Below are 11,513 nucleotides of genomic sequence, written 5' to 3'. Positions count from 1 at the left end.
GGACTCCAGCTGGGCAGAGTCGGGCGATCAGGACACGGGCGGTCTTGTCAATGTTACCTGGGAAGAGTTTGATTCTGTGACCCCTGATGAAGTGGACAGGATTATGGGGAGGCTGAGCTCCTCCACATGTTTGTTGGACCCGTGCCCTTCCTGGCTGGTTTATGCAGCTAGGGAGAGGACACGAGGCTGGCTCCAGGCGGTTATATCTGCTTCTTTGAGTGAGGGTTATTTCCCCACCGTCTTGAAGGAGGCGGTGGTGAGACCTCTCCTCAAGAAGCCTGCCTTGGACCCAGCTGTTTTGAACAACTTTCGTCCAGTCTCCAACCTTCGCTTTCTTGCGAAGGTTGTCGAGAGTGTGGTGGCGCATCAGCTCCCTCTGGTCCTGGATGAAGCGGATTATCTGGACCCCTACCAATCGGGTTTCAGGCCCGGGTACAGCACGGAGACGGCATTGGTCGCTCTGGTGAATGATCTCTGGAGGGCTCGGGATAGGGGATATTCCTCTGTCCTAGTCCTATTAGACCTCTCGGCGGCTTTCGATACCATCGACCATGGTATCCTGCCGCGGCGTCTCAGGGGATTGGGAGTGGGAGGCACAGTTCTTCAGTGGTTCTCCTCCTATCTCCTGGGACGCTCGCAGTCGGTGTTGGCAGGGGGGCAGAGATCGGCCCCTAGGTCTCTCGTTTGTGGAGTTCCTCAGGGGTCGGTTCTCTCGCCTCTCCTGTTCAACATCTACATGAAACCGCTGGGTGAGATCATTCGTGGTTTTGGAGTTGGGTATCATCAATATGCTGATGATACCCAACTTTTCTTTTCGACCCCAAACCACCCCAGTGATGCCCTCGCTGTGATGTCCCGTTGCCTGGAGGCGGTTCGGGTCTGGATGGGGAGGAACAGACTTCAACTCAACCCTGACAAGACTGAGTGGCTGTACATTCCGGCATCCCGGGACATTCAAAATGTTCCATCTCTTTCTATGGGGGGTGAGCTCTTACCCCCCGTGGATAGGGCTCGCAACTTGGGAGTCCTCCTAGATTCACGGCTTACCCTGGAAGATCATATAGTGGCCGTGACTAGGGGGGCTTTCGCCCAGGTTCGCCTGGTGCGCCAGTTGCGGCCCTATCTGAACCGGGATGCCCTGTGTACGGTCACTCATGCGCTCGTGACCTCTCGCCTTGACTACTGTAATGCTCTCTACATGGGGCTTCCCTTGAAGACCACTCGGAGGCTCCAACTGGTACAGAATGCGGCCGCAAGAGTTGTCTTGGGAGTTTCCCGGTACTCCCATGTTACACCTTTGCTCCGCGAGCTGCATTGGTTACCAGTTGTCTTTCGGGTGAGGTTCAAGGTTTTGGTTACGATCTTTAAGTCCCTACATGGCATGGGTCCGGGATACCTCAGGGACCACCTGCTGCCGGCATCAACTCCCCTCCGCCCTGTGCGTTCCCACAGAGAGGGCCTCCTCAGGGTGCCGCCAGTCAAGGAATGCCGACTGGTGGCCCCCAGGGGGAGGGCCTTCTCTGTGGGCGCTCCGGCATTATGGAACCAACTGCCGGTGGAGCTCCGGACGGCATCAGACCTCCGAACTTTCCGTCGTGGCCTGAAGACCCACCTATTTGAAATGGCTGGTCTGGCCTGACGGGGGATTATGGGTTTTAATTTGTCGTTTTAGATTTGTATTACTGTTTTAACTGGGCATGGGTTTAATCTTTTTTAATTTTTGTATTGTCTTTTTTATATATGCCCTGTGAACCGCCCTGAGTCCCTACCAAGGAGAAGGGCGGTATACAAATTAAATAAAACTTAAACTTAAACTTATCAGGATCATTAGAAGCTTCTTTATGTTGTTGATCAGCTTACTGTAGCTCTCATTGTCAATAGCACACTCCCCTATCTGGACACATTTCAGAAACAATATATTGCAATGAACTTTATTAATTATCTTTTCAGCAACTTTCCAAGGTTAGACTGACTCATCAGTGGCTACGTTTGCTTAAGCATAGTTTGTAGACTGAAGGTTTTTCCAATTTTGTTTGAAGATGTTGGAGATTAAAGCTGGTATGTTTTTGAAAGCAAAACATGGACTCTACTGCTGAACCACTTCCTTCTTATGGAGTCTTTACAGATGTAACCAAATATGTTGGTACCCCTCCATTTTTGCAAAATGTCTGCTTCATGGACCACGGAATAAAGAATGTTAGATGCCATTTACTTGTGGCAGTTTCAACTTATTTCATAAGTTGGGATTCTTCGGGAAAAAAGTGAAGGGGTACCAATATTGTGTACTGTATTCTTTTGCTGATACAGCAGCCTTTCCTGAACCAAATGACCTGCAAAATGTATTCGTTAAATTTATTTTTGCTTTTTTTCAGAATGGAATGATTATTATTTATGCTTTTCATAATGACAGTCCTGTACGGTAGGCTGACTTAGACACAATCCAGTAAGCTTCTATGATTGAGAAAAAATTTGAATGTGGACTTCAGATCTAGCCAGCACCTTAACCAGCAGGCTGCATACATTAGTCTTTCATAATTCCCAGCCAACACAACCAATGATCACAGTAGCTAGTGATTAGGGGAGATGGCTCCCCCCAGCTGAAAGACAGAGCTCGCTGAGATAAATAGAAGATGCCTCTGGAGCTTGAATATTGCCTAGGTTGCCTCATAACACTAAAAGGTAATGTTGGTCATTGTTAATAGCTTAATGCAGTGCATGACTCTAGCTCTATGATTTAATTGGCTAACCATGATTTTTTTAAAAAATTGTGGGCCACTACATTATGGAAACCCAGATGTCCACAGTTGCTGAATTCACACACAGCAGCATTGTCGCCCCCCCCCCCCCCCGTCGAGTCAATGTCATGAAGGAACTATAGCTTTGGATCCTTTACTTTGCCAATATGTTTTCCTCATATTGCTTAAGCTGTGGTGAATGGAATTATATTGCCCTTCTTGTCACACCTCATCGCTAGCATCAAAAGGACTCCTTTCTTCACAGCATTATATAAGCCACGGCCTGATTCACTTGTTTTATATTGGGGGAAAAAAGGTCACAGATTTCAAGCTATGTTCCTGGTGGACACAAAGGGAAGTTGCATGAGGCATACTGATAGCTGCAAAACCCACAATGTCTATACCCCTGCTGTCATTTGCTACTTTTCCCACACAAACCATGATTACGGAAGTATTTCTATCTATACTTTATCTATACAATGTAATTCACAAATCATTGTGTCAGAAGCTATGCTGCCATTGCAGTCAATTGGGGTGGTTTTTTTCGTGAACAATTTGCATCTATCAGTAATTACTAGTTACCAGTTGAGCATTTCGTTCTTTTCCTATTTAGCCTTCTGTTTTGTGACATTTTATGAAATAGTATCCACTGTTCTTTTAAACTGGCATAGCAGGAAGTACAAGAACATCTTGTACAAAAGCTCTGTCTTGCTGGACTGGTACAAGTTAAACGGGTTCTGTCAGTTACAAAATAATCTGCAACAGCTCAAAATCACCATTCTCTTTAGATATTCATCTAATCAGATTTTGTCCTGATTATTTCATAAAGTAACTTTTATGGCAGTTTTAATTGTGCAAGGAAATGTCCCTGATCCACACTGTTTTCTATAGGATAGCAACAGAAGCGTTGAGGTTTTTGCAACAGAACTTTGTTTTCATAAATACCTATACAACACACTCGATTTGTGATTATCTTTGAAGCATTAAAAAACACATTGACATCTCTGAAACTTTATAAAAGAATTTTGTTGCAGTTGTTAAGTATGGAGGATAACAACCTGTTGCTGAACAATAAGCTACATTATGTTATGAATCTGAGAAATCTGTGTAAAAGTAATGTAAATATAAATGTAATATTTATTCAGTGAATGACCAGCAACATAAAACAGACAAAAGGAATATTCCAATATTTGAGGGGCTCCTACGAAGACGAGAGGGGTCAAACTATTTTCCAAAGCACCAAAAGACAACACAAGAAACAATGGATGGAAACTAACCAAGGAGAGAAGCAACCTAGATCTACGGAGAACATTCCTAATGGAGAGAGCAATCAACCAAAGGAACAGTTTGCCTTCAGAAGTTGGGGGATGCTTCATCGTTGGAGGCTTTTAAAAAGAGACTGGACAACTATTTGTCTGAAATGGTATAGGGTCTCCTGGTCGAGCAGGGGGTTGGACTAGATGATCTCCGAATTTCCTTCCCACTCTATTATTCTGTGTTTCATGAATGGAAGATAACAAGTAAAATCATAATCAGAATGAGGCAAATGAATACAACTGCATATTGGCTAGTGTAAGTAAATCAAATACAGGGTACTCTAAACACCCCTATTACAACAATATCATATTTGTTCACCTAGTGTGAAGTCTCTAAAAAGATTCCTTACATCAGAGTTCTAAATTCTGGAATGAAAAGTCTCTCCCTCTGTATATTTGGGCAGATTTTAAAGGCTATGAAAGTATACAAGATGCAATGATACTGGAGGAGTAGCTTGCAAGGATTGAAAGAATGTAAAGAAGAGCATTTTCATCCATTAATACAAACTTATATAGATCCACTTTTTCCCTTAGACATTTTCTCTGTAATAATGAGGAAGAGAAACAACCACCACCACCAATTAGCAGAACAATGAAATTCTGAAAAGTTTTTGCACGCAGCACAGTATCCAAAAGAGAATGCATTCTATGGGAAATAACTGCCACTCTCCTGCCTAATATTTTTTTTAAATCCCATTTATATCCCGCCCTTCTCCGAAGACTCAGGGCGGCTTACAATCTAAAGCACAATGTGCTTAGCAGTAGCCTTCATTCTATGTATATACCTGCTTATTAGGGCTTTCGCCCCCCCCCAGCGGCATTTTTACAAAGTCAGCTTATTGCCCCCAACAATCTGGGTCCTAATTTTACCTACCTCTGAAGGATGGAAGGCTGAATCAACCTTGAGCCTGGTGGGATGCGAACCTGCACTAATTGCAGGCAGCTGGTGTTACTTAAGAAGGCATTAGCCCACTGCTCCACCAAGGCTCTATTCCCAGTGTCAAAGCATCCTTCCCCATTTCATGAATGGGAGTGTTCTTAATTCTACCCAGGGCTTATACAGGCTGTTCTCCAACAAACTTTGTGCAGCTCAACAGCCAAGAATAGCTGCCCACTAGAACATTTGATTCATGCAATGTCTCTTACATGCTGCAGAGGCTGAAGAAATTACCATATTGTGTCTTGACCCTGTAGCTTAGATAGCTGGGAATATAGCAATTTTAATGCAATTGCAAATTGTTCCCCTCAGGAAAAGGTCATACAAAGTGCAAAATCTCTTTGGATGCAAGACTGTAATGTGCAACATTTTGCCTAATCATCTTGTTCTTTCAACAGGACTTGAAGACAGATTCCCTGAAGACAGTTCTGCTAAACTGGTTTCATCATAAGTGCATCTTTTGTAAGCAAGAACATCTCCCCAGAGTAGAAGCAAAGTTTCCTTCTTTAACCAGGTCCTTTGAGTCAGATTAATAATGATTTGACTTTTTAAAAGCTGGTTTCAATGGGGTTGTTTTTCATATCTAGATTCAGCTGTTACTGCACTGATTGTACTGTAAGCTCTTTTGAATGAGAGATGTAAGATGTAAAAATGGACTATTTATCGTATAAGCTGAAATATATATACCGTATATTTTTTTAAAAAGAATAAGATAGGCCAGTGTACTCCTCTCCCAAAATTGAAAGAATAGTATACTGCTGAAGATTATCTAATGATTTCACAAAGGAGGCAATATTTTAACTAGGGCAAAAGTAAGAAAGAAAATTGATTTCAAAGCTTACATCTTTTTCCCTCTTTCCCTTACATAATCCAGATAAAGTGATTAATGGAGAAAAACCAAGACATGTTGTAATATATTTTAGTTCTTGGGAGGAGACATTTCAAAGTAAAAGGCTAGGTCTCTTGCAAAGGCAGCTTTGAGAATCTCTTGGTCACTGTGTTCTCTTTCAGAGTAAAATCTGGGGACTCAATTGGAACTCAATAGAACTCGCAAATACCACATTTGAGATGCTTCAAATACAGGTAGGCCTCACATTACGATTGGTCACTTACCGACTGCTCAAAGTTACAACAAATTCCCCCAAAGATACTTAGGATCCGGTTCCAAAGGTTTGACAGCCACCTCCCCCTCAGCCACACGACCACATTTCAGGTGCTTGGTAACCAAATTTATGGGTGTTTACAGCATGACTGCAATCTACAATAGTTTTTGGCAAAAATGTTCCATAGCAAACAATTGGTTCATTTAATGACCATGATGTTTGCTTAATGACTGCCACCAAAAGACTCCTAGGTCAGAAGTTCTCATACTGGAGATTGTTCATGCCTATCAAGTTCAGGCCTTACATTTCAACTTATTGTTATATCACATTACAAAAGTTTTGAGAAAGCTATTTCAATTGGCAAACTCATACAGGGGAGAAGTGAAAGTTCCAAATTCTCTAGAAATTCTCTAGAAATTCAAACAGAGGCAAAGCACGCCATCAGTTATGAAAGGAAAACTTCCTACTCTAGAGAGTAACAATAACAACAGGAACTGATGGTGGGCCCATGTAACAGAGATATGACATAATTTCCCATTAAACGGTTTATCTTTCTAAGTGCACATCTCACTACAAATAACTAGATGTCCATAGATTTTTTTTAAAAAAAATGTGCTGGCTAAGAAGCTTTAAAACCAGATTTCTTGAGTGTTGCAGAAGCAAAATACATTCCCAGCCTTTGGTGGCTAAGAAGGGAGCAGTCATTCTCATAGAATTTAATCTCTTATACTTAGAACGATACTATATTATTTCAGCTATTTGAAATGACTAAAATAATTTTTTAATAGATATTTTATTAGTTTTTAACTATAACAGTCTCCACTGCCTGGTGTACAGTGTGTTGTCTTGGTTTATATATTAACAAGAAAAAAAGACAATATAATTAATTAACAATAATAATTAAGTTTGATAATTCCATAATTAATATATTAATTAATGATACACTTCTTTGATCTTCCCTTCTCCCGTTTGTATTCTCCGTCTTCAACCATAGCCAAAATATAATTCTTAATATTTTCAATATATAAATGATTAGGTATAGGCATTTTTTTATATTTATACAAATAATAATAATCTTTCTATATAACATTTTTTCCAGTTTATATTATTCTCATAATCATCATCTTATTAATTCAGCAAACACCCTATTTTTATAATTTTTGTTCGCTTAAATTCCCTTATATTCAATCCAATTCTTATCAGTCGTAATTTCTTCATATTAATCATCTGTCCAAATTTTCTCATTTAGGTACATCCTCCCAATATTGTATATCATGCATTATAAAAATACTATACTTTTTATCTATCTTATAATATCTAGATATAACATCCTTTTTAATCAGTTTATGTTTCACTTATATATTAATAAAAGTTACATCAACCTACTATTTTAACATTTCATATACCTGTATTATAAAACATACTATATTACTTAAATCTCTTATCCTTGTTATAAGGCCCCTTTGTGTTCAAAATATTCTGTTCTTGAAATGACTAAAATAATTTTTATTAAATTCTACAGCAGCTTTCCTCAAAACAGGTACATATCAGAATAATTCTCTCTTTAGCCCTGAGGATTGCAACAGACACTAGATTAAGAGTCACTAATACGTAGATACAATATCATTTTCCTGTTCTCCCTTTGACTGTGCTTATGCTTCCTGTTTCATGGCTGCCGCAAGCAACTAGACTTCCGGAGAAAAAAGGAGGAACCTGCCCCACTTTACATTGGGGGGGGGGCTGTGTGGAGAGAGTTTCCTCCTTTAAATTTCTGGGAGTCTCCCTCTGTGAAGATCTTACCTGGAAAGTTAATACAACCCAGGTGGCCAGAAAGGCCCAAAAGAGACTTCACTTTCTCAGGGTCTTGCAGAAGAACAGGGTAGAACAACGGTTAATGACCCTCTTTTACCAGTCTATTATAGAGAGCGTCCTCTCGTATGGTATTATGGTTTGGTATGCTGGTCTGACAGCCGTGGACAGGAAAGTATTACAGAGGGTAGTGAGCACAGCACAAGACATTGTAGGCTGTCCCCTGACACCACTGGATGGCCTCGCCAGGGCTCGTTGCCTTGGAAGAGTGAGGAAGATTCTCAGGGATGACTCACACCCTGGACGGTATCTCTTTACTCTCCTACCATCCGGTAGGAGATACAGGAATATAGCCAGCCGTACCAACAGGCTGAAAAATAGCTTTTATCCGTGGGCTGTTAGGCTTTTAAATGGGACATAATCTTATGCAGAATTGACTTGGGAGGCCGGTGTGTGGTGTAGTTGGTTCACATGGTGTGGTAGGATGGAGGGTTTGTTGTCACTGTGTGTTGGGGGGAGGGAGCACGGTGGGAGGCTCAGCTAATCTCAATGTACACATGTTGTACTTTGACAATAAAGGTTTATTATTAGAAAGAAATGCTGTAAGCAGATCTGTAAGAAAGAGGAAATTTTGCTAATTTCCCTCTTTTTCAATATGACAGACCCCAATTTTGTGGTATGCAAACAGTGCTCCTTAAAGTAGAAGTCTGAATAGGCAGAATTTATAGTGTATGTTCCAAAAATGTTACCCCATATTGTACAGAATACTGTATAACAGAGTTGGAAGGGACCTTGGAGTTCTTCTACCCCCAGCTCAAGCAGGAGACCCTATACCAGTGGTGGCAAACCTATGGCACGGGTGCCAGAGGCGACACTCAGAGCAATCTCTGTGGGCACCCGCGCCATGCCCCAGAGGTGGCAACTGTCCCTCTTCAACCAGCCGCCTGCTAATTCACCGAGGTCCCATGTGGCTGAATGCATCCCGGCATGGCTGGTTTCCCTCCCCCCCATCCCATCCCTCCTGGCCTCCCATGCTCTCCTTGTCCCAGGCATAACCTCCTCAGCTGTTGGCTGACCATCTATCTCTGAGGCGGCTTGTTTGAACTGTTGGTGACAGGCTGTGGTGCCCCAGAGTGCGCCTGTTGAGGGGCCGGCAGGCTGTGGCTACTGACGGACACCATTGGCCCCCATGCGCTTGGTGGCCTCTGTGTGTGGAGGCCGATGGTGTCAGGCAGCAGCTGCCCCAGCCCTTGCCTTGCCCCATGGCAATGGCACCCCCACCCTGCCTCGCCTCACCCCACAGGATGAGTCTCTTGCCTACCGTCCCACCTGCCAGAGACCTGGAGCTCCCCCACCCCTGCCCACCCCCCACAGGTGTCCTTCCCCACGAGCAACATTGAGATGACCCCACCCACCTTGGCCACACCCACCCAATCTTCCATGATCACCACAGCCACACCCACCCAGTGGGCCATGCCCACCTGGCACCCAGCGATAAATAAGTGGGTTTGGGGTTGCAGTTTGGGCACTCGGTCTCTAAAAGGTTCGCCACCGCTGCCAGCAGGAATTCTGGGAGTTGAAGTCCACGAGTCATAAAAGAGCCAAGGTTGCCTACCCCTGGTCTAGACAAATGGCTGTCTATCTCTTCTTGAAAACCTCCAGGGATGGAGCACCCACAATTTCTGGAGGTAAGCCTTTCCACTGATTAACTGTAATATCTTGAATATCTTACTATCTTGTAGAAAAGTATAGATTACATATAGTGGACACATAAGAAAGAATTGTGGCTGACTTTAGTTCCATACGACCAGATTATGGGCTGTAGAGTCACCTAAATAGTTGTCTGAGAGATTTCTTATTCTGAAAATAAAAAAAAATATTCTTATTCTCAAGGCAATGAAATTAGAATCCCACAAGTCCAAATATTTTTGTTGCCATTGAATAAGGCATAATTTAAGTTCTGTTGAAAGTTTGGACATTGATGTCATTATCTCTTCTGTAGCCCAGAATTTCTATTGTTGATGGTGGTAAGTTGAGGCACCCATGAGGTTATGACTTTTTTGGTGGCAGCCATTAAACAAATCAATGTATTATTATGGATTTTTTTTGCTGGAAATTAGCCCAAAAGGCCCCAAACCAGCAAAAATCATTGCAAATTGCTATGACCACTGCAGCTGGTCATAAAGGTGAGCATCTGAAATGCAATTATATGACCACAGGGGCATGTGCAGGCATTGGAACTCCAGAACTGAGCCATAAGTAGTTTTTGGGGAGTCCTTCACAACTTTGATTGGTTGTATAGCAACTGGTCATAGCTTTTGGCAATCCTTTAAAAGTCTGAATGGTCGCTAAGCAACTGTTAGTAAGTGGAGCACTACCTGTATAAAGAATAAAGGAGTCCCTGCGGATTTTACTCCACTAGTCGTAACCAACTATAGGGAGCATGCTCATCTCCGTTTCAAGGCCATTGAGCCAGCTCTATCCAAAGGCATTTCCACAGGCACGTGGCCAGCATGACGTCACAGAGTGCTATTACCTTCCCATCAAAGTGGTATCTATCTACTTTCAAACTGCTAGGTAGGCAGGAGCTGGGGCAAGAATGGGAGCTCATCCCATCGTGGTGCTGGGGTCTCAAACCTGCGGTGTTGACTTTCCAGTGAACAAGCCTACTGTTCATTGAGCCATCTTGCCACCTCTGTATAAAGAATAGGCTTGAGTAAACTATTATGTTGTTGGAAAGGCAATCAGATTACGGCTTCACTCAAGCTTACCTTTCTACAGTTTCCTATCGTTGTTCTGTTTTGGGAGGAAGCTATTACATGTGTTAACTTTGAGATAAGTTTTAATATTCTCCGATATTCATATTTTTTGAACTGTATTTTTACTGAATAGAAATTGCTATGTGTACAAGGACACTGGTTTCTGTGACCAACTTACAGCTAAAATGTTTATTCTTCAGTTTTGGAAAAATGAATATATCGTCTCAACTACTCAATCGGCAGAAATGTTACAAGATCAACCTATGAACCAATCTATCTATATAGATTTCACTAAGTTGGACAAGCTTCAGTAAGAAGTGCAATTTACTGGAAGACTTACAAAGAATGTTTGTATGTGTAAAAACCTATTTGTATATGAAAGTTTGTATAGTATATGTATTTACAAATATTTGTCTTTTATGTTTTTGTACTTTTAGTTTTCTTTTGTTGTGTTCATTTTCCTTTCTTTATACCTTTCTATACTGTTTAGGTTTTTTCGTGCTGGTTTTTTATATTCAGTTACAGTAATTAAATTGAAACTTCCATCTGGTGCATTGCTGGTGAGAAAATAGAGAGGCCATGGCTTATGTCTTCAAAGCCCTAGAATGCTGCAAGCTGTTTCTACTGCAAACCCCTTCTGCATTCTAGCCATAATGGGTTGCAATAAGACAACAGACTAGAAAGTTTGGTGGGAAATCTGACATGCCATGAGAAAGCAGAAGATCTTCTGAGAGTATTCCATTGTTGGAATGAGCCTGAGATATGACTAAGATGTATTGCCATCGCCAAAGATAAGCAGCATCATGAGAAATTTGTGTCAGAGTCTCCTTACTGGCAAAATGTTCTGAAAAGAT

The 11,513-nt window shown here is 41.9% G+C and overlaps 1 long non-coding RNA gene across 1 annotated transcript; it reads left to right on the top strand.

The window, feature by feature from the left end:
* The first annotated feature begins 5,437 nt into the window (after positions 1–5,437).
* Positions 5,438–11,111, top strand: LOC308664403. The gene is made up of 3 exons (XR_014025667.1): positions 5,438–5,450; positions 6,000–6,071; positions 10,860–11,111. It is a non-coding gene; the product is annotated as an uncharacterized lncRNA (long non-coding RNA).
* The last annotated feature ends 402 nt before the right edge of the window (positions 11,112–11,513 follow it).

The sequence above is a fragment of the Vipera berus genome (genome assembly GCF_964194415.1).
Source record: "Vipera berus genome assembly, chromosome: 2".
NCBI lineage: Eukaryota > Metazoa > Chordata > Lepidosauria > Squamata > Viperidae > Vipera > Vipera berus.
Note: the sequence above shows the minus strand (reverse complement) of the source record. Positions and strands in the feature narration are given on the sequence as shown.